Source organism: Dendrobates tinctorius, unplaced genomic scaffold (genome assembly GCF_039654945.1).
Source record: "Dendrobates tinctorius isolate UK_male_01 unplaced genomic scaffold, ASM3965494v1 ptg000370l, whole genome shotgun sequence".
In the NCBI taxonomy this organism is placed as follows: Eukaryota; Metazoa; Chordata; class Amphibia; order Anura; family Dendrobatidae; genus Dendrobates; species Dendrobates tinctorius.
This window is the reverse complement of record NW_027362036.1, coordinates 5237271-5260875: the sequence shown is the minus strand read 5'-3', so window position 1 is coordinate 5260875 and position 23605 is coordinate 5237271.

The following is a 23605-nucleotide window of genomic DNA, read 5'->3' as shown; positions in this document are numbered from 1 at the left end:
TAACTGTTCGGCCGATCCCGCCTGACTCAAACATCCAGAAGTACGCCCATCTGCTGAATAATTGTAAAATGAACTTTGATTGGAATTTGTCAGAAGGATCAATTTCGATATGGGCATGCAAGTCATAGAAAGATGAATAAAATGATATCTTAATATCTGTGATTTGATTACTTATTTCAGAGAAACCCATGTATTAATTCATGAAACATCTGAGAAATAATATTTGGGTTGTGTATAATTGTGCCTTCACTATTTTTTAGAAGATGTGTTTTTTTTTAGATTCCTCTCTAAGTTGCCCTGTCAAAAGCATGTGTGATCTTTCTTTTTTTAAAATGTTTTTTTTCTCTATACTATGGCAACCTTTCAGTTTTATTTAAAGGGAACCTGTCACCTCAGAAAATGCCAATTACCTACAGATATCGGGTTAGTGTTGCAATGATCACCACAGGGTTCACTATACTGTTAGAGGGTTGTAAGCATTCCCCAGCACTTTTATTGACAGCTCACTCTGCAACAGATCTGTGTAGAGTGAGCTGTCAAAGAGGTGGGAAGTGCTTATAACTGTTGCTTGCATTATAGTGAAGCTGTGTGCAGTAACTGTAGACACTCTCTGCATGCCCCATCACTGAAAGCCGGAGGCACCCAGGAAGAAATAAAAAGAATCCTAGAATGGTAGAGTTGGAAGAGACCTCCTGAATCATCTTGTCCAATCCCTTGCTCAATGCAGGATTCACTAAATCATACCAGACATATGTCTGTCCAGCCTATCTTTGAAGACTTCCATTGAAGGAGAACTCACCACCTCTCATGGCAGCCTGTTCTACCTGTGTCTCCTCCCTTTCAGTTTCATCCCATTACTTCTACTCTTTCCTTGTGGAAACAAAAATAAAGCTGATCCCTCTGTAGTGTGACAGCCCTTGAGATATTTGTAGACAGCTATTAAGTCTCCTCTCAGTCTTCCCTTTCGCAACCTAAACATTCCCAAATCCTCTAACCGTTCCTCATAGGACATTGCTTGCAGACCAGTCACCATTCTGGTTGCTCTTCTCTGAACTTGCTCCAGTTTGTTCATGTCTTTTTTTTTTTAAATGTTGTGCTCAGAACTGGACACAGTATTCCAGATGAGTTCTGACCAAAGAGGAGTAGAGGGAAATAATGACTTCACGTGATCTAGACTGTATGCTTCTGTATGCTTCTGTTAATACATCCCAGAATTGTGTTTGTCTTTTTTGCTGATACATCACAAATACCCAAGTCTTTTTCACATGTGTTGTTGCTGAGCCTTATTCCTCCCATTCTATATATGCTTTCTTCATTTTTTTTTGCCCAGATATAAGACTTTGCATTTCTCCCTCTTAAAAACCATTCTTTTAGTTGCTGCCCACTGCTGCAGTTTATTTAGATCTTTTTTAATTCTCTCTCTCTTCTCTAGTATTAGCTATCCTTCCTAGCTTTGTGTCATCAGCAAATTTAATCAGTTTACCCTCAATTCCTTCATCTAAATCATTGATAAGGATGTTGAATAACACAGGGCCCAGGACAGAACCCTGTGGTACCCCACTTGAGACATTCTTCCAACTAGATGAGCAGCCATTTACGACCACTTTTTGGGTCCGATCACTGAGCCAGTTATGAATCCACCTAAGAGCTGCCTTCTCCATTTCATGCTTAATCATTTTTTCAATAAGGATGGTATTGGTTCCTTTGTAAAATATTTGCTGAAGTCAAGATATACTATATCTACTGTGTTTCCAGGATCCACCTAGTCGGCAATTCTGTCATAGAACGGAATTAATTTAGTCTAACATGACTTTTTTGCTACAAACTCATGCTGGCTCTGGTTAATCACTTCTTATCCATGTACTTACCGTATTTTGCACTTTGTAAGATGCACTCTTTTTCACCAATTTTGGGGGGAAAATAGGGGTGCGTCTTACAATGTAGATATACCTTATTTGTGCTGCTGCAGGTGTCCGGTGCTTGCCGCCGCGCTCTGTCCCGTGCTGCGTGGGGGCTCTGCCGTTCCATCCTTGCTTGCTTGCCCTGTGCGGTGGATTGCTTCTGGGAAAATGGCCGCCGCGCAAGCGCAGATGGAGATCTCAGCACTGAAATCTCGAGAGATGAGACCGCACAGCGCAAGCAAGCATTTGAAAGTTCGGTTTTCTCAACATCATTTTTTACCACTTCACCTTCCATTTGATAAATATTTATTCCTTCCTTTTGGGCATGTGTTTAACTTCTGTCTTTTTCCATCCTGGTTTCCATAAATGCTTCCTGTTCTTTCCTCTTTTAGGGATTGTTAACGACTGTGCTCTGAGAATCTAATTTTTCAAAATGTCCCATCCTACCTGGATATTTCTGTCCTTAAAGAAGTTGTTCCATGAACAAAGTTCATTTTAATCATTAGTCAGTTAAATAGTTAAAGTAGGAGGAGCTAACGGCCGTTAAGCTGAGGAACAGCTGAGATTTGAATCAGTTGGGCGAGAGCGCCCTGACAGGGCAGTCAGCTCTGTAACGTTAAAGACACGGGCCCAGCCGTCCAGGGCCCAGACCTTCCAAACGCAAGGTAACATTAACCCTTTGTTATTAAACCATTCGCCACCGCTACAGGGCAATGGGAATAGAGAGGATAAGTGCCTTATTGATGTGCCTTTTCTGGGGTGTCTGGGGGCAGATTTTTGTAGCCGGGGGGGGGCAAAAACAATGGTCCCTCTCAAGGCTATTAAAATCTGCCCTCACTCACCTGCTTTACCTATCTGGTTGACAAATTACTGCGGGAGCCCATGCAATTTTTTACAACGAATTAACCCCTTATATTAACACCTACACCTCCCAAATTTTACACACAAACCCTCATCTAATTACTAATGAAAGACATGTAAAAAAATGACATGAAATTGTTTACTGTATGTAAACCATGTGTCATTTCATGTCGGGTTTTGGAAGGATTTTAATGAAGCCGGCAAATGTTTCAGCGGCTATTCAGCTATGTAGAACTCTATGAAATATAAATATATACAGTATATATATATATATTTGTCTTTATAACATGTGTATATATATATATACGGATGCCATATGGATTACATACGGATGCTTACATGTGCAAAATACGCGGCCACTCCTTGAAAACGGATGACATACGGATCACTATTTAGGGACCATTTATCCGTATTACGGGCGTAAAATATAGACTGTATTTTTATATGTTGTGTGTGACTCCAGCCTTATTGTTAAAGTTAAACGGAGAGAATGTGCAGCGCATTGCAGAAAGCCCTGAGAATAATGGAGCTGCAGGTATGCTGACAGGAAGCTGTCATGTCTAAGTGAGGGGAGGCCAGGAGACCGTTGACCCGGAGTCCTCGGCTATGATTACGGTCCTGGCCGACCCTTACACTGGCATAATATCAACATATAAGTAGTCAGGATGTGGACATTAATATCTATAGGGAACCTAAAGAAGCACTACATTCTTCAAAATGTGTTGTTTGTTTTTTGGCTCACCAAGGCCACCATATCTAACAACAAGTGATGTCACACACGCTATCCCTAGAAACTTGCAAATATGATTGCAAGAATTTTAATGGCTGGAGTGCTCTGGCAGTAACTATTACCGCTTGACACAGGACATTCCAGGAGCCCTCGGTACTGAGCATGGACAGCGCACAAGAGTTTGTATTTTGCCTTCATACATTCCAGATCATCTTATATTCGATCTGAAGAGATATTGAAGTTTCATTGAAAGTTTCATTTATTCTACAATGGCATGCACATATAGGTATAATGGCATATCTAGAGTATGATGGAGCCCAGTGCAAAATTTGGACCTTGGCTACCCCACGCACATTGGTCAGATATATAGGTCATTGTAGTGTTCTAAATTAGAGTTGAGCGAAACAGGTCGAAAAATGTCAAAAGTCCCCGACTTTTGGCAAAGTCGGGTTTCATGAAACGAAACCCGACCCTAGGATGAGGTCGGCCACGAGGTCGGCGACTTACGCGCCAAAGTCGCGTTTCAAAAGTTTGTTTTGCGCTCTTTTTCAGCCAATCAGGATCCACGGACACTGTGGGCAACGTGATGACATAGGCAGGGGTCACCACCATCTTTCAGAAGGGCATGCAAGTGATTGGCTTGCTTTGGTGGGCGTCACAGGGGGTATAAAAGGGCGTGCACGCCGACCGCCATCTTACTTCTGCCGATCTCAGTATAGGGAGAGGTTGCTGCTGATTCTGTAGGGAGAGCGTTAGGCAGGGAAGAAGACAAAAAAACTGCTTCTGCTGCTAGCGATTTGGCCTGCACAACACACAAGTCACTGTGTGTGCAGAGCAAGGGGAGGCTATATTGTGGTGTATCAGTGGTGTTGGTTGTTGGGCTGCCTTCTAAGGCTTCCTGACATTCCTGCATTGCTGTTTACCCACTGCTCCGCAAACTGCTTTTTTAAAAGCAATTCCAATTTTTTTTTTTGTCCTGCTGAGAAGAAAAAAAAACTTCTGCTGCTAGCAATTTGGCCTGCACAACACACCAGTCACTGTGTGTGCAGTGCAAGGGGAGGCTATATTGTGGTGTATCAGTGGTGTTGGTTGTTGGGCTGCCTTTTAAGGTTTCCTGACAGGCTGGCATTGCTGTTTACCCACTGCTCTGCAAACTGCTTTTTTAAAAGCAATCCAATCTCCCTTATCCTCTAGTCACTTTGGTCACAGCAGTGCCATCGAGCCTGTCACATAGCGCTCAGATATTCATTGGGCCTCACACAATCCAAAAGTGTCCAGTGTCCAAAAGTGTGTGCAGAGATTCAAAATCTCCCTTATCCTCTAGTCACTTTGGTCACAGCTGTGCCATCGAGCCTGTCACATAGCGCTCAGATATTCATTGGGCCTCACACAATCCAAAAGTGTCCAGTGTCCAAAAGTGTGTGCAGAGATTCAAAATCTCCCTTATCCTCTAGTCACTTTGGTCACAGCTGTGCCATCGAGCCTGTCACATAGCGCTCAGATATTCATTGGGCCTCACACAATCCAAAAGTGTCCAGTGTCCAAAAGTGTGTGCAGAGATTCAAAATCTCCCTTATCCTCTAGTCACTTTGGTCACAGCTGTGCCATCGAGCCTGTCACATAGCGCTCAGATATTCATTGGGCCTCACACAATCCAAAAGTGTCCAGTGTCCAAAAGTGTGTGCAGAGATTCAAAATCTCCCTTATCCTCTAGTCACTTTGGTCACAGCTGTGCCATCGAGCCTGTCACATAGCGCTCAGATATTCATTGGGCCTCACACAATCCAAAAGTGTCCAGTGTCCAAAAATGTGTGCAGAGATTCAAAATCTCCCTTATCCTCTAGTCACTTTGGTCACAGCTGTGCCATCGAGCCTGTCACATAGCGCTCAGATATTCATTGGGCCTCACACAATCCAAAAGTGTCCAGTGTCCACAAGTGTCTGCAGAAATTCAAAATCTCCCTTATTCTCTAGTCACTTTGGTCACAGCTGTGCCATCGAGCCTGTCACATAGCGCTCAGATATTCATTGGGCCTCACACAATCCAAAAGTGTCCAGTGTCCAAAAGTATGTGCAGAGATTCAAAATCTCCCTTATCCTCTAGTCACTTTGGTCACAGCTGTGCCATCGAGCCTGTCACATAGCGCTCAGATATTCATTGGGCCTCACACAATCCAAAAGTGTCCAGTGTCCAAAAGTGTCTGCAGAGATTCAAAATCTCCCTTATCCTCTAGTCACTTTGGTCACAGCTGTGCCATCGAGCCTGTCACATAGTGCTCAGATATTCATTGGACCTCACACAATCCAAAAGTGTCCAGTGTCCAAAAGTGTGTGCAGAGATTCAAAATCTCCCTTATCCTCTAGTCACTTTGGTCACAGCTGTGCCATCGAGCCTGTCACATAGCACTCAGATATTCATTGGGCCTCACACAATCCAAAAGTGTCCAGTGTCCACAAGTGTCTGCAGAAATTCAAAATCTCCCTTATCCTCTAGTCACTTTGGTCACAGCTGTGCCATCGAGCCTGTCACATAGCGCTCAGATATTCATTGGGCCTCACACAATCCAAAAGTGTCCAGTGTCCAAAAGTGTGTGCAGAGATTCAAAATCTCCCTTATCCTCTAGTCACTTTGGTCACAGCTGTGCCATCGAGTCTGTCACATAGCGCTCAGATATTCATTGGGCCTCACACTATCCAAAAGTGTTCAGTGTCCAAAAGTGTGTGCAGAGATTCAAAATCTCCCTTATCCTCTAGTCACTTTGGTCACAGCTGTGCCATCGAGCCTGTCACATAGCGCTCAGATATTCATTGGGCCTCACACAATCCAAAAGTGTCCAGTGTCCACAAGTGTCTGCAGAAATTCTAAATCTCCCTTATCCTCTAGTCACTTTGGTCACAGCTGTGCCATCGAGCCTGTCACATAGCGCTCAGATATTCATTGGGCCTTACACAATCCAAAAGTGTCCAGTGTCCAAAAGTGTGTGCAGAAATTCAAAATCTCCCTTATCCTCTAGTCACTTTGGTCACAGCTGTGCCATCGAGCCTGTCACATAGCGCTCAGATATTCATTGGGCCTCACACAATCCAAAAGTGTCCAGTGTCCAAAAGTGTGTGCAGAGATTCAAAATCTCCCTTATCCTCTAGTCACTTTGGTCACAGCTGTGCCATCGAGCCTGTCACATAGCGCTCAGATATTCATTGGGCCTCACACAATCCAAAAGTGTCCAGTGTCCAAAAGTGTGTGCAGAGATTCAAAATCTCCCTTATCCTCTAGTCACTTTGGTCACAGCTGTGCCATCGAGCCTGTCACATAGTGCTCAGATATTCATTGGGCCTCACACAATCCAAAAGTGTCCAGTGTCCAAAAGTGTGTGCAGAGATTCAAAATCTCCCTTATCCTCTAGTCACTTTGGTCACAGCTGTGCCATCGAGCCTGTCACATAGCGCTCAGATATTCATTGGGCCTCACACAATCCAAAAGTGTCCAGTGTCCACAAGTGTTTGCAGAGATTCAAAATCTCCCTTATCCTCTAGTCACTTTGGTCACAGCTGTGCCATCGAGCCTGTCACATAGTGCTCAGATATTCATTGGGCCTCACACAATCCAAAAGTGTCCAGTGTCCAAAAGGGTGTGCAGAGATTCAAAATCTCCCTTATCCTCTAGTCACTTTGGTCACAGCTGTGCCTTCGAGCCTGTCACATAGCCCTCAGATATTCATTGGGCCTCACACAATCCAAAAGTGTCCAGTGTCCACAAGTGTGTGCAGAAATTCAAAATCTCCCTTATCCTCTAGTCACTTTGGTCACAGCTGTGCCATCGAGACTGTCACATAGCGCTCAGATATTCATTGGGCCTCACACAATCCAAAAGTGTCCAGTGTCCAAAAGTGTGTGCAGAGATTCAAAATCTCCCTTATCCTCTAGTCACTTTGGTCACAGCTGTGCCATCGAGCCTGTCACATAGCGCTCAGATATTCATTGGGCCTCACACAATCCAAAAGTGTCCAGTGTCCAAAAGTGTCTGCAGAGATTCAAAATCTCCCTTATCCTCTAGTCACTTTGGTCACAGCTGTGCCATCGAGCCTGTCACATAGTGCTCAGATATTCATTGGGCCTCACACAATCCAAAAGTGTCCAGTGTCCAAAAGTGTGTGCAGAGATTCAAAATCTCCCTTATCCTCTAGTCACTTTGGTCACAGCTGTGCCATCGAGCCTGTCACATAGCGCTCAGATATTCATTGGGCCTCACACAATCCAAAAGTGTCCAGTGTCCACAAGTGTCTGCAGAAATTCAAAATCCCCCTTATCCTCTAGTCACTTTGGTCACAGCTGTGCCATCGAGCCTGTCACATAGCGCTCAGATATTCATTGGGCCTCACACAATCCAAAAGTGTCCAGTGTCCAAAAGTGTGTGCAGAGATTCAAAATCTCCCTTATCCTCTAGTCACTTTGGTCACAGCTGTGCCATCGAGTCTGTCACATAGCGCTCAGATATTCATTGGGCCTCACACAATCCAAAAGTGTTCAGTGTCCAAAAGTGTGTGCAGAGATTCAAAATCTCCCTTATCCTCTAGTCACTTTGGTCACAGCTGTGCCATCGAGCCTGTCACATAGCGCTCAGATATTCATTGGGCCTCACACAATCCAAAAGTGTCCAGTGTCCAAAAGTGTGTGCAGAGATTCAAAATCTCCCTTATCCTCTAGTCACTTTGGTCACAGCTGTGCCATCGAGCCTGTCACATAGCGCTCAGATATTCATTGGGCCTCACACAATCCAAAAGTGTCCAGTGTCCACAAGTGTCTGCAGAAATTCAAAATCTCCCTTATCCTCTAGTAACTTTGGTCACAGCTGTGCCATCGAGCCTGTCACATAGCGCTCAGATATTCATTGGGCCTCACACAATCCACAAGTGTCCAGTGTCCAAAAGTGTCAGCAGAGATTCAAAATCTCCCTTATCCTCTAGTCACTTTGGTCACAGCTGTGCCATCGAGCCTGTCACATAGTGCTCAGATATTCATTGGGCCTCACACAATCCAAAAGTGTCCAGTGTCCAAAAGTGTGTGCAGAGATTCAAAATCTCCCTTATCCTCTAGTCACTTTGGTCACAGCTGTGCCATCGAGCCTGTCACATAGCGCTCAGATATTCATTGGGCCTCACACAATCCAAAAGTGTCCAGTGTCCACAAGTGTCTGCAGAAATTCAAAATCTCCCTTATCCTCTAGTCACTTTGGTCACAGCTGTGCCATCGAGCCTGTCACATAGCGCTCAGATATTCATTGGGCCTCACACAATCCAAAAGTGTCCAGTGTCCAAAAGTGTGTGCAGAGATTCAAAATCTCCCTTATCCTCTTGTCACATTGGTCACAGCTGTGCCATCGAGTCTGTCACACAGCGCTCAGATATTCATTGGGCCTCACACAATCCAAAAATGTCCAGTGTCCAAAAATGTGTGCAGAGATTCAAAATCTCCCTTATCCTCTAGTCACTTTGGTCACAGCTGTGCCATCGAGCCTGTCACATAGCGCTCAGATATTCATTGGGCCTCACACAATCCAAAAGTGTCCAGTGTCCACAAGTGTCTGCAGAAATTCAAAATCTCCCTTATTCTCTAGTCACTTTGGTCACAGCTGTGCCATCGAGCCTGTCACATAGCGCTCAGATATTCATTGGGCCTCACACAATCCAAAAGTGTCCAGTGTCCAAAAGTGTGTGCAGAGATTCAAAATCTCCCTTATCCTCTAGTCACTTTGGTCACAGCTGTGCCATCGAGCCTGTCACATAGCGCTCAGATATTCATTGGGCCTCACACAATCCAAAAGTGTCCAGTGTCCAAAAGTGTGTGCAGAGATTCAAAATCTCCCTTATCCTCTAGTCACTTTGGTCACAGCTGTGCCATCGAGCCTGTCACATAGTGCTCAGATATTCATTGGACCTCACACAATCCAAAAGTGTCCAGTGTCCAAAAGTGTGTGCAGAGATTCAAAATCTCCCTTATCCTCTAGTCACTTTGGTCACAGCTGTGCCATCGAGCCTGTCACATAGCACTCAGATATTCATTGGGCCTCACACAATCCAGAAGTGTCCAGGGTCCACAAGTGTCTGCAGAAATTCAAAATCTCCCTTATCCTCTAGTCACTTTGGTCACAGCTGTGCCATCGAGCCTGTCACATAGCGCTCAGATATTCATTGGGCCTCACACAATCCAAAAGTGTCCAGTGTCCAAAAGTGTGTGCAGAGATTCAAAATCTCCCTTATCCTCTAGTCACTTTGGTCACAGCTGTGCCATCGAGTCTGTCACATAGCGCTCAGATATTCATTGGGCCTCACACTATCCAAAAGTGTTCAGTGTCCAAAAGTGTGTGCAGAGATTCAAAATCTCCCTTATCCTCTAGTCACTTTGGTCACAGCTGTGCCATCGAGCCTGTCACATAGCGCTCAGATATTCATTGGGCCTCACACAATCCAAAAGTGTCCAGTGTCCACAAGTGTCTGCAGAAATTCTAAATCTCCCTTATCCTCTAGTCACTTTGGTCACAGCTGTGTCATCGAGCCTGTCACATAGCGCTCAGATATTCATTGGGCCTTACACAATCCAAAAGTGTCCAGTGTCCAAAAGTGTGTGCAGAAATTCAAAATCTCCCTTATCCTCTAGTCACTTTGGTCACAGCTGTGCCATCGAGCCTGTCACATAGCGCTCAGATATTCATTGGGCCTCACACAATCCAAAAGTGTCCAGTGTCCAAAAGTGTGTGCAGAGATTCAAAATCTCCCTTATCCTCTAGTCACTTTGGTCACAGCTGTGCCATCAAGCCTGTCACATAGCGCTCAGATATTCATTGGGCCTCACACAATCCAAAAGTGTCCAGTGTTCAAAAGTGTGTGCAGAGATTCAAAATCTCCCTTATCCTCTAGTCACTTTGGTCACAGCTGTGCCATCGAGCCTGTCACATAGCGCTCAGATATTCATTGGGCCTCACACAATCCAAAAGTGTCCAGTGTCCACAAGTGTTTGCAGAGATTCAAAATCTCCCTTATCCTCTAGTCACTTTGGTCACAGCTGTGCCATCGAGCCTGTCACATAGCGCTCAGATATTCATTGGGCCTCACACAATCCAAAAGTGTCCAGTGTCCAAAAGGGTGTGCAGAGATTCAAAATCTCCCTTATCCTCTAGTCACTTTGGTCACAGCTGTGCCATCGAGCCTGTCACATAGCCCTCAGATATTCATTGGGCCTCACACAATCCAAAAGTGTCCAGTGTCCACAAGTGTCTGCAGAAATTCAAAATCTCCCTTATCCTCTAGTCACTTTGGTCACAGCTGTGCCATCGAGCCTGTCACATAGCGCTCAGATATTCATTGGGCCTCACACAATCCAAAAGTGTCCAGTGTCCAAAAGTGTGTGCAGAGATTCAAAATCTCCCTTATCCTCTAGTCACTTTGGTCACAGCTGTGCCATCGAGCCTGTCAAATAGCGCTCAGATATTCATTGGGCCTCACACAATCCAAAAGTGTCCAGTGTCCAAAAGTGTCTGCAGAGATTCAAAATCTCCCTTATCCTCTAGTCACTTTGGTCACAGCTGTGCCATCGAGCCTGTCACATAGCGCTCAGATATTCATTGGGCCTCACACAATCCAAAAGTGTCCAGTGTCCAAAAGTGTGTGCAGAGATTCAAAATATCCCTTATCCTCTAGTCACTTTGGTCACAGCTGTGCCATCGAGTCTGTCACATAGCGCTCAGATATTCATTGGGCCTCACACAATCCAAAAGTGTTCAGTGTCCAAAAGTGTGTGCAGAGATTCAAAATCTCCCTTATCCTCTAGTCACTTTGGTCACAGCTGTGCCATCGAGCCTGTCACATAGCGCTCAGATATTCATTGGGCCTCACACAATCCAAAAGTGTCCAGTGTCCACAAGTGTCTGCAGAAATTCAAAATCTCCCTTATCCTCTAGTCACTTTGGTCACAGCTGTGCCATCGAGCCTGTCACATAGCGCTCAGATATTCATTGGGCCTCACACTATCCAAAAGTGTCCAGTGTCCAAAAGTGTGTGCAGAAATTCAAAATCTCCCTTATCCTCTAGTCACTTTGGTCACAGCTGTGCCATCGAGCCTGTCACATAGCGCTCAGATATTCATTGGGCCTCACACAATCCAAAAGTGTCCAGTGTCCAAAAGTGTGTGCAGAGATTCAAAATCTCCCTTATCCTCTAGTCACTTTGGTCACAGCTGTGCCATCGAGCCTGTCACATAGCGCTCAGATATTCATTGGGCCTCACACAATCCAAAAGTGTCCAGTGTCCAAAAGTGTGTGCAGAGATTCAAAATCTCCCTTATCCTCTAGTCACTTTGGTCACAGCTGTGCCATCGAGCCTGTCACATAGCGCTCAGATATTCATTGGGCCTCACACAATCCAAAAGTGTCCAGTGTCCACAAGTGTCTGCAGAGATTCAAAATCTCCCTTATCCTCTAGTCACTTTGGTCACAGCTGTGCCATCGAGCCTGTCACATAGCGCTCAGATATTCATTGGGCCTCACACAATCCAAAAGTGTCCAGTGTCCAAAAGTGTGTGCAGAGATTCAAAATCTCCCTTATCCTCTAGTCACTTTGGTCACAGCTGTGCCATCGAGCCTGTCACATAGCGCTCAGATATTCATTGGGCCTCACACAATCCAAAAGTGTCCAGTGTCCACAAGTGTCTGCAGAAATTCAAAATCTCCCTTATCCTCTAGTCACTTTGGTCACAGCTGTGCCATCGAGCCTGTCACATAGCGCTCAGATATTCATTGGGCCTCACACAATCCAAAAGTGTCCAGTGTCCAAAAGTGTGTGCAGAGATTCAAAATCTCCCTTATCCTCTAGTCACTTTGGTCACAGCTGTGCCATCGAGCCTGTCACATAGCGCTCAGATATTCATTGGGCCTCACACAATCCAAAAGTGTCCAGTGTCCAAAAGTGTGTGCAGAGATTCAAAATCTCCCTTATCCTCTAGTCACTTTGGTCACAGCTGTGCCATCGAGCCTGTCACATAGCGCTCAGATATTCATTGGGCCTCACACAATCCAAAAGTGTCCAGTGTCCACAAGTGTCTGCAGAAATTCAAAATCTCCCTTATCCTCTAGTCACTTTGGTCACAGCTGTGCCATCGAGCCTGTCACATAGCGCTCAGATATTCATTGGGCCTCACACAATCCAAAAGTGTCCAGTGTCCAAAAGTGTGTGCAGAGATTCAAAATCTCCCTTATCCTCTAGTCACTTTGGTCACAGCTGTGCCATCGAGCCTGTCACATAGCGCTCATATATTCATTGGGCCTCACACAATCCAAAAGTGTCCAGTGTCCAAAAGTGTGTGCAGAGATTCAAAATCTCCCTTATCCTCTAGTCACTTTGGTCACAGCTGTGCCATCGAGCCTGTCACATAGCGCTCAGATATTCATTGGGCCTCACACAATCCAAAAGTGTCCAGTGTCCAAAAGTGTCTGCAGAGATTCAAAATCTCCCTTATCCTTTAGTCACTTTGGTCACAGCTGTGCCATCGAGCCTGTCACATAGCGCTCAGATATTCATTGGGCCTCACACAATCCAAAAGTGTCCAGTGTCCAAAAGTGTGTGCAGAGATTCAAAATCTCCCTTATCCTCTAGTCACTTTGGTCACAGCTGTGCCATCGAGCCTGTCACATAGCGCTCAGATATCAGTGGGCCTCACACAATCCAAAAGTGTCCAGTGTCCACAAGTGTCTGCAGAAATTCAAAATCTCCCCTGTCCTATAGACACCTTGTACCTTGTTTTATATTACTATATAGTTTGTTGGATTTTGTCTACATTTCTACCAAAAATGAGGAAGGCTGGTGGAAGAGGCCGTGGAATTGGGTGGGGGTTGGCAGCTGGTAATGATGGTGTTGGTGGTGGATCTGATGGTAGTGGCAAGAGCAAAATAGGACCGAATGCAGGAGGTGTTGAGACTGCGTCATTGTCTGGCTACATAAGGCCTCGAACGCTTAGTTTTCTAGGAGTTGGCAAACCGCTTTTAAAGCCAGAGCATCAGGAAAAAGTTTTGTCTTACATTGCTGACTCAGCCTCCAGCTCTATCGCCTCCTCTTCTTCAGTTGTAAAAAGTAAAAGCACTGAGTCGTCATTGGAGGCTCATGTTCATGAACCACACCTTTCCTTGTGTCCTTCACCCCAACCAAGATTGAAGGATGACGCAGGCCATACTACTGATTACTCCATGGAGCTGTTTTCACATACCATGCCTGGATTATCAAGTGAAATGGTGAATTACCCAGGCCAAGATGAATCTGACATGGAGTGCACTGATGCACAGCCGCTGATGGATGATTCTGCTGGTACATTCACTCAGAGCACTACATTGTCCTCGCAGTGTACAGAGCCAGATTCTGACCCTGATGAGACTCAGGTGCCCCTTCCCGCACACTATACCACCATACACGGTGACACAGAGGAAGGTGCACATGACATAGAAGAGGAGGTGATGGATGACCCAGTTGTTGACCCAGATTGGCATCCATTGGGGGATGAGGGTGCTGCTTCCAATAGCTCAGATGAGGAGCATCCACAGCAGACATCGACATCGCAACAGCTGTTATCTGGCAGGCCCGGAGCACTCCAAAGACAGGTTCCAAACATCAAAAGAGTTGCTGGACAGCTTGTCCAGAGGGTCAAAAGATCACAGCGTGCTAGGCCGCAAAATGTCTGCCAAAGTAGGAAGAGTGCAGTGTGGCACTTTTTTGAACAAAATCCTCATGATCAGGCCAAGGTTATCTGTAAGAAGTGCGCAAAGACCTTTAGCCGAGGGAAAAATCTGAAAAATTTGAAAACCAGTTGCATGCTTAGACATTTAACCAGCATGCACTTGCAAGCGTGGACACAACACCAAACCTCAAGTGCCACATGTGCAACTGATCACAACAAAGGTAGTCAGCAACGCTACATTGTTTCCCCCACTGTAAGCCCACCGGTTAGCACAGCAGCAAATGTTGAGGTGTCGTTGCAATGCCACAGCAGTCAGGGAATCCCACTGTTATATCAATGAAAGACTGATTCTAGGCCATCAGAAAGAACAACAACTCCATCACCATCATCAACCCTCTCTCAGTCCGCCCTGTCCACCGCTACTTCCACCATATGCAGCTCTCAAGTCCAGCTCACCCTCCCAGACACTATGAGTAGGTCAAGAAAGTACTCAGTCTCTCATCCGCGTACACTGGGTTTGAATGCCCACATTGCCAAACTAATCTCGTTTGAGATGATGCCCTTTCGGTTGGTGGAAAGCGCAGCTTTCCGCGAACTCATGGCCTATGCAGTACCACGCTATGACCTATCCAGTCGCCACTTCTTCTCTCGCAAAGCCATCCCAGCCCTCCACCATCATGTGAAAGACCGCATTGTCCATGCACTCAAGCAGTCAGTGAGCGGAAAGGTGCACCTCACAACTGATGCATGGTCCAGTCGGCATGGCCAGGGCCGTTACGTGTCCATCACTGCGCACTGGGTTAATGTGGTGGATGCAGGGTCCACAGGGGACAGCGGTGGTGGGACAGTGCTGCCTAGCCCACGGTATAGGAAACAGTTGGCTGTAGGTGTTCGACCCTCCTCCTCCTCCTCCTCCAGAAGCGAAAGCTCGTCCACAGAGCGCAGTCGTATGAGCACTCCATCTGCAGCTGCCACTGTTGCACACGATGTGTCCCCCTATCGAGCAGCTAGTGGAAAGCGTCAGCAGGCTGTGTTGCAGATGATGTGTTTGGGCGACAGACACACCGCCGAGGTACTGGCCGAGTACTTGAATCGACAAACTGAGTCATGGCTGGGCAGTGTACATCTTGAGGCAGGCAAGGTAGTTAGTGATAACGGCCGTAATTTTGTGGCAGCCATAGCCCTTTCAAAACTCAGCCACATACCTTGCTTGTCTCACACCTTGAACCTGGTGGTGCAGTGCTTCCTCAAAAATTATCCAGAGTTAACAGCCCTGCTCCAGAAGGTGCGAAGACTGTGCGCGCACATCCGCCGGTCGCCTGTACACTCTGTTCGTATGCAGAAGCTGCAGCGATTGCTCCACCTTCCCAACCACCGCCTCATTATCGACATTGCAACAAGGTGGAACTCCACCCTGCACATGGTGGAGCGGCTGTGCGAGCAGAGGCAGGCCATAATGCATTTGTGGGAGGATACACGGCCAGGCACTTTGAGAGCAGACATGGAGTTGACAGGTGTGCAGTGGTCGAAGCTGAAAGACCTCTGTAAAGTCCTTCAGTGTTTTGAGGAATGCACACGGCTGGTAAGCGCAGACGACGCCATCCTAAGCATGAGCATCCCACTTATGCGTCTGCTCATGCAAACTTTGACGCACCTTAAGGAGCAGGCGTCTGCAGCCAATGTTGATGAGGAGGAAGAGGAGGAGGGAATCCTTGATGACATTCAGCCATTGTCTGCTCAGGGACCTCTCCTGGACGAGGTGGAGGAAGAAGAGGAGGAGGAGGATGATGATGGGGATGATTACTTAGGGGATGAGGATGCATCTCGTGGGGCAAGTGAAAATGTTGGCGTGGCAAGGTCTGGTACAGGGTTTGTGCGTGACTGGAGGGATGTGGATTTGCCAGAAAGTGCTCCTCCAACCAGCACTCGCAGTGCATCATTGACACCGGGAACATTGGCCCACATGTCAGATTATGCCTTGCGGATCCTAAAAAGGGACCCCCGCATTGCCAAAATGATGAACGATGACGACTACTGGTTGGCCAGCATCCTGGATCCACGCTATAAAGGCAAATTACAAAACATCATGCCACAGGAGAACCTTGACCTAATATTGGCTAATAAACAAGCAACTCTGGTAAATCGGTTGCTTGAGGCATTCCCAGCACACAGCAGCGGTGATGGTTCTCACACGAGCCGTACGGGTCGGGGGCAGCTTGGCAGAGGTGTTCGTGGTGCACACAGCAGAAGTGGCGTTGGAGACAGGGGTTTCATGACAATGTTGTGGACTGATTTTTCAAATACCGCTCACACAACTGGTAATACTGCATCGATGGAAAGTGACAGGAGACAGCAGTTGTCAACTATGGTTACAAACTACTTTTCCTCCCATATCGATGTTCTCCCACACAGGTCATTCCCCTTTGACTACTGGGCCGCTAAACTCGACACCTGGCCTGAATTGGCCCAATATGCCTTACAGGAGCTCGCTTGCCCAGCTGCAAGTGTGCTATCGGAAAGAGTCTTCAGTGCAGCTGGATCAATCCTGACAGAAAAAAGGACCCGTCTGTCAACCCAAAATGTGGATGATCTAACCTTCATTAAAATGAACCATGCATGGGTTTCCAAGGATTTTGTCCCACCTTCCCCTGATGACACATAGGTTGACAGAAAAATGGCTTGCTTTGGTCCACCTCTTCCTGGTACTTCACTTATTTCGCCTTTTGCATCAGCTGAATGTCCAACATCAACATATGCCACTTTCTAAAACTCCCTAACTGTGCTGCCTCCCCCCCCATGGCCGGGGTCACCACCTAGCGCACGACACCGTGGAGTGCCGTTGCCCTGGACAGGTGGGTAGGCCGACTCTTGGGCGCGGGCACTGGCACAGGGTCCCTCATAGTGCAATCAAGTGTCTCTGACGGTGGTGGTGCACACCCGCCGTCAGACACACCGCTGTACTATGAGGGGCCCAGTGCCAGTACCGACGCCCACGAGTGGGCCCCCCTTGCTTGGGCAGGGCCCCAGCATTTGCAATCTTTACCTCTCCCTGCTCCTCCGCTGTGTAATCTGGGCCGTCAAATCCATACTGTGCCTGACACCGTCTGAGCCTGCCTCCTGATGTATAGACATATATTTTGAATGTGTACGCTATCCATACATGTTATCTGGGGATACGGTGCCCTTTCTAACCTTTGTGCAATCACGTGCAATCCATACTGGGCCTAACACCGTCTGAGCCTGCCTCCTGAGACATATATTTTGAATGTGTACGCTATCCATACATGTTATCCGGGGATACGGTACCCTTTCTAACCTTTGTGCAATCACGTGCAATCCATACTGGGCCTAACACCGTCTGAGCCTGCCTCCTGAGACATATATTTTGAATGTGTACGCTATCCATACATGTTATCCGGGGAAACGGTACCCTTTCTAACCTTTGTGCAATCACGTGCGATCCATACTGGGCCTAACACCGTCTGAGCCTGCCTCCTGAGACATATATTTTGAATGTGTACGCTATCCATACATGTTATCCGGGGATACGGTACCCTTTCTAACCTTTGTGCAATCACGTGCAATCCATACTGGGCCTAACACCGTCTGAGCCTGCCTCCTGATGCATAGACATTTATTTTGAATGTGTACGCTATCCATACATGTTATCTGGGGATACGGTACCCTTTCTCACCTTTGTGCAATCACGTGTAATACATACTGGGCGTGAGAACGGCTGGCGAGCTGTTAAGCAAGCTACAGCACCTGTGGTTTGCACACGTAAGTTTTTCATTTTTTCAGGAATGACGGTTAGGCCTAATTCCGGAACTGCGGTTGACCTGCACTTACTGGGAAATCATTGTTCGCGGGTAATAATTGTAATCAGTGATCCCCATCACTAACGTTGTTCAGCGGGTTATCTGCACCTGTAAGCGACAAACGCTGGCCTTTTCAGTGTAGCGCACATGCAGCCACGGACATGTAAGGGCCTGACAAACCAGTTATTGGCCAATCTCATGTGCCAGAGCCTCACGTGTCCCTCTAGTAAGCCGGACTCGGACCGCAGGGCATGACGGAGTCTCGTTCGTTAACGGAATTAAGCTTGCAATGTGTGCATCTGTTCTGTAGCTGGCATGGTTGAGGTTTCCCAGGTGGAGTCGAATTTAACCGTAGGCTCCACTCCTGGTGGTGCCCTTCTGGACATTCCTTTAAGGTTCAGCTTTGCAACCATACTGCCCACGTAAAACAAACACTTTGCCTTCATGAACGCTGTTTGGAGGGTCATGACTCGTGGGAATAACGCCGCCCAATCAGTTAACCTGCTAGAGAGATCCTTCGTTGCTCCCAAGCATGACATCACATTCCCTAGGAAGAAGGTAATGCCACTGTGGCGACCGTACTCCTGGGGGCGACACAAGTGCACTGATGCCCAGCCACTGCTCGATGAATCTGCTGGTACATTGACCCAGACCACTACATTCCCCTCGCACGCTACACGACCTGAATCTGACCCTGATGAAACTCAGGTTACCCTTCCCATATACAGTTCCATCTTACACGGTGACAAAGAGGAAGCTGCAGATGAAAGTGCAGGTTCGGCCCATCCACCATCAGACACACCACCGTACTATCAGGGGCCCTGTGCCAGTGCCGTCGCCAACGAGTGGGCCCCCCCTGCTTGCCCAGGATCACAGCACTTGCAAAGTTGAAATACTGTGCAGTGAGATGGAAGATGGGGACGACGAGGAATCCAGACAAGTACAGGGATTCCCTAGCGAGGAGACTTATTTGATTGTTTTCAATGTTGGGATAGCAATTTTTGGGGAGCACTATACTCTGGAGAATGATAGATGGGGCCCACCATACACTGGAACATTCCAAAGGTGGACATCAGACACTGGAGCAGCATTTACAGGGCCCATTATACACTAGAGCATTAGAAATGGGGCCCATTATGTTTGGAGCATTATTTGGGCCCATAAGACAGTGGAGCTTCATCCATGGGGACCAACATATACTGTAGCATTATGTGGAGCTCATCATATACTGTTTCAAACATTATATGGGACCAATGATTCTGTATGGAGAAATAGATGGGCCTCGTCATGAGATGTAAAAAGTGAGGTATATTTCATTGTACTATACCGCTATTTCTCTGCTGTATCGGAGCATGATGAGTTGTGGTATGTGTTAAAGGGGCGCTCTTTCGCCCAGGGCACATGAAAACCTGCAGCCTGCCCTCCCCCCCCACAACTTTAGCCAAATAACCCCCATTTTTCAGTGCGTAACTTGTATTATGAAGTTAATTAAGGTTGACAAGCTTAAGTAAGAAGAATTGATGCTTTTGGCATTCAAATGGGCACTGTAGTTGTGTTTCCTGTCCTCCTCTCACTGCCGACTTTTATTCCCCATTGACTTACATTGGGTTTCGTGTTTCGGGACGACCCCGACTTTTCCCTATAATCGGACGATCTTGCTCGACCCGACTTTTGGAAAAGTCGGGTTTCACGAAACGAAACGCGACCCTAAAAAACCAAAAGTCGCTCAACTCTATTCTAAATCCTATAAGGACATATGAGTTGCATCCTTCCCCATTATTAAATAAATATACATATGTATATATATATATATACAGATGTACAAAACTGATAGAGACATACCCCAAGCTACTTGCAGCTATAATCGCAGCAAAAAGTGGCGCATCAAAGTATTAAGTTAAAGGGGCCGAAAAATATTGCACGCCCCACTTTTCAGTTATTGAATTCCCACAAAAATTTCGTTCAGCTTCACAATTGTGTTCCACTTGTTGTTGATTCTTCACCAAAAATTTACATTTGGTATCTTTATGTTTGAAGCATGATATGTGGGAAAAGGGTGAAAAGTTCCAATGGGCCGAATACCTTCGCAAGGCACTGTGTATATATATATATATATATATATACACTCACTGGCCACTTTATTAGGTACACCATGCTAGTAACGGGTTGGACCCCCTTTTGCCTTCAGAACTGCCTCAATTCTTCGTGGCAGAGATTCAACAAGGTGCTGGAAGCATTCCTCAGAGATTTTGGACCATATTGACATGATGGCATCACACAGTTGGCGCAGATTTGTCGGCTGCACATCCCTGATGCGAATCTCCCGTTCCACCACATCCCAAAGATGCTCTATTGGATTGAGATCTGGTGACTGAGGAGGCCATTTGAGTACAGTGAACTCATTGTCATGTTCAAGAAACCAATCTGAGATGATTCGAGCTTTATGACATGGCGCATTATCCTGCTGAAAGTAGCCATCAGATGTTGGGTACATTGTGGTCATAAAGGGATGGACATGGTCAGCAACAATACTCAGGTAGGCTGTGGCGTTGCAACGATGCTCAATTGGTAACAAGGGGCCCAAAGAGTGCCAAGAAAAAATTCCCCACACCATGACACCACCACCACCAGCCTGAACCGTTGATACAAGGCAGGATGGATCCATGCTTTCATGTTGTTTACGCCAAATTATGACCCTACCATCCGAATGTCGCAGCAGAAATCGAGACTCATCAGACCAGGCTACGTTTTTCCAATCTTCTACTGTCCAATTTCGATGAGCTTGTGCAAATTGTAGCCTCAGTTTCCTGTTCTTAGCTGAGAGGAGTGGTACCCGGTGTGGTCTTCTGCTGCTGTAGCCCATCTGCCTCAAAGTTCGACGCAGTGTGCGTTCAGAGATGCTCTTCTGCCTACCTTGGTTGTAACGGGTGGCAATTTGAGTCACTGTTGCCTTTCTATCAGCTCGAACCAGTCTGCCCATTCTCCTCTGACCTCTGGCATCAACAAGGCATTTCCGGCCACAGAACTGCCGCTCACTGGATTTTTTTTCTTTTTCGGACCATTCTCTGTAAACCCTAGAGATGGTTGTGCGTGAAAATCCCAGTAGATCAGCAGTTTCTGAAATACTCAGACCAGCCCTTCTGGCACCAACAATCATGCCACGTTCAAAGGCACTCAAATCACCTTTCTTCCCCATACTGATGCTCGGTTTGAACTGCAGGAGATTGTCTTGACCATGTCTACATGCCTAAATGCACTGAGTTGCCGCCATGTGATTGGCTGATTAGAAATTAAGTCTTAACACACAGTTGGACAGGTGTACCTAATAAAGTGGCCAGTGAGTGTATATATATATATAATATATAATGATAAGATGTACATTTTTATTATTATACATCACACAATAATGATGAAAACATTAAGGGAAAAATATCCACAAATGGAATGAAAAAATCAGGACATGGCGTTACAATAGTATATAGTTTTTAAATCCCAATTAAGTTTATGCACCAAAGGAAAAATAAATAAATAAAAAAGACCCAAGAAGTAATAACAAAGTATGGTAAAAAATAGACAGATGCTTAGAATTGTATATAATTATTGCAAGTAAAATAAAATAATATAGCATCAGGTCCTTTGACACAGGCACAAACACTTCACTGGAGTGCCTCTTCTCCAGACATTGCTGCCATTAGAGGCCAGCTACTTAAGCTCCAGACCATGTGACTCCTCCTTCCATGTGACTGATCACAGCTCACGGCAATGCCAGCTCTTCACGTGGAGATAAGGTGGACATCCTCCCTCCTGCTCTACGGATGTTCACATAAAATCCAGCCCATTATGCAACTTAGCTTAACCCTCACAACACTTAGTGCATCCACTACTGCCTGGACCTTCTGCAGGTGACTCTCCCAAATCGGGCTGAAGATGACGATGTCGTCCAAGTAAGCGGTGGCGTACTTCTTGTGAGGGGATAGGATCTGGTCCATATCCCTATGGAACGTAGCTGGTGCTCCTTGTAGTCCGCAAGGCATCGGGGTATACTGGAAGCACCCATCAGGTGTAGAGAAGGCTGTCTTCTCCATGGCACTTGAAGAAAGGAGAATTTCCCAGTACTCTTTCTTTAGGTCCAGGGTGGTGATATATCTGACTGATCCTAGCCTCTCAATAAGCTCATCGAAGAGGGGCATCAGATATTTGTCAAACTTGGACACCTCATTGAGCTTCCTGTAATGGTAACAGAAGCACCATTCTCCATCCGGCTTTAACACAAGGACAATAAGGCTTGACCAGCTGCTCTTTGACTCCCCGATGATGCCCAGAATAAACATTGTCCTTACCTCCTTGTAGAACACTTTACAGCGGGCTTTGGGAATCTGATATTGCCTTTGGTTCATCTTCACATGCGGTTCAGTCAGCATTTTATGCTCCACAAACGGAGTACATTCTGGTAACTCCGAAAACAGGTCTCGGTTCCACTGAAGCAGTTCACGGCACTGTTGTTTCTGGGCCGGTGACAGTGTCTCTGCCACTGTGACATCCTAGACTGGCTTTAGTATGGGCCTCTAATCATGTTGCTTCTATCAGATCCCTGTCTCTCCACAGTTTCAGCTGGTTAATGTTGTACACCTGGTATGGTTTTCTTCTCCCTGGTTGATGGACCTTGCAGTTGACGTCACTCAACTTTTAAACCTCCTCTTATGGCCCTTGCCACTTGGCCAGGAACATACTTGCAACGGTTAGGATCAACAACAAAACCCTGTCTCCAGGGATAAATTGTCTCAGTCGTGCCGACCGATTGTAGACCCTTGCCTGGGTGACGGGATAGTCCTTGGAAACTCCATGGATGCAGCAGATGCTCCTGTGTTTTCCTGGGATCAACTAGTGGGGAAGTGTGGCCCTTATCAGGGTCACTAAACTTTCTGAGTCTAACAGTCCTGACACCATCACCCCATTTATTGACACGGGACATGCCTCTGGTCTCTCACCGGGCTGATAGTCCACACTGCAGGTGGGATATATAGTACATAGTAGGAGCAGCGCCTCCCTAGGCTGCAATCTATCTCTTCAGAAGACAAGGGACAATGGGCAGCTATATGTCACGGACCACGACATCTCCAGCAAAGCAAGTCTTTACCCATGGACTTTGGCAACCCCTCAGGGACCCCTTAGAATCTAGGATTCCCCCATTGGTGGCTCTACTATCCCTCTTTTGGGGCTCAGGTTCCAAATGGGTACCCCAGTATGGGGATGCACCCCCCCGTGAGTTTTTTAGGGACCACTCGACCACCTGATACTGTTCCCCTAGGCACACTAGTTCGTCCACATTCCAGGGATTTATGTGAGCAACCCAGGTCTGCGCCAGTCTAGGAAGGGAGTGAACCAATCTGTCCATGACAAGATGCACAAGATGCAGCATATCAAGTATTTGGGACTGAGGCAGATTGTCCCCATAATATGTACAGATAGGGGGCCAGCACATTCGCCCACTGCTCTGGTGGTAGCTTTTCAAATTCAGCCACCTGCTCAAATACAGTCAAAAATGCCTCCACATCATCACTCAGGGGTCATGTTTTGCA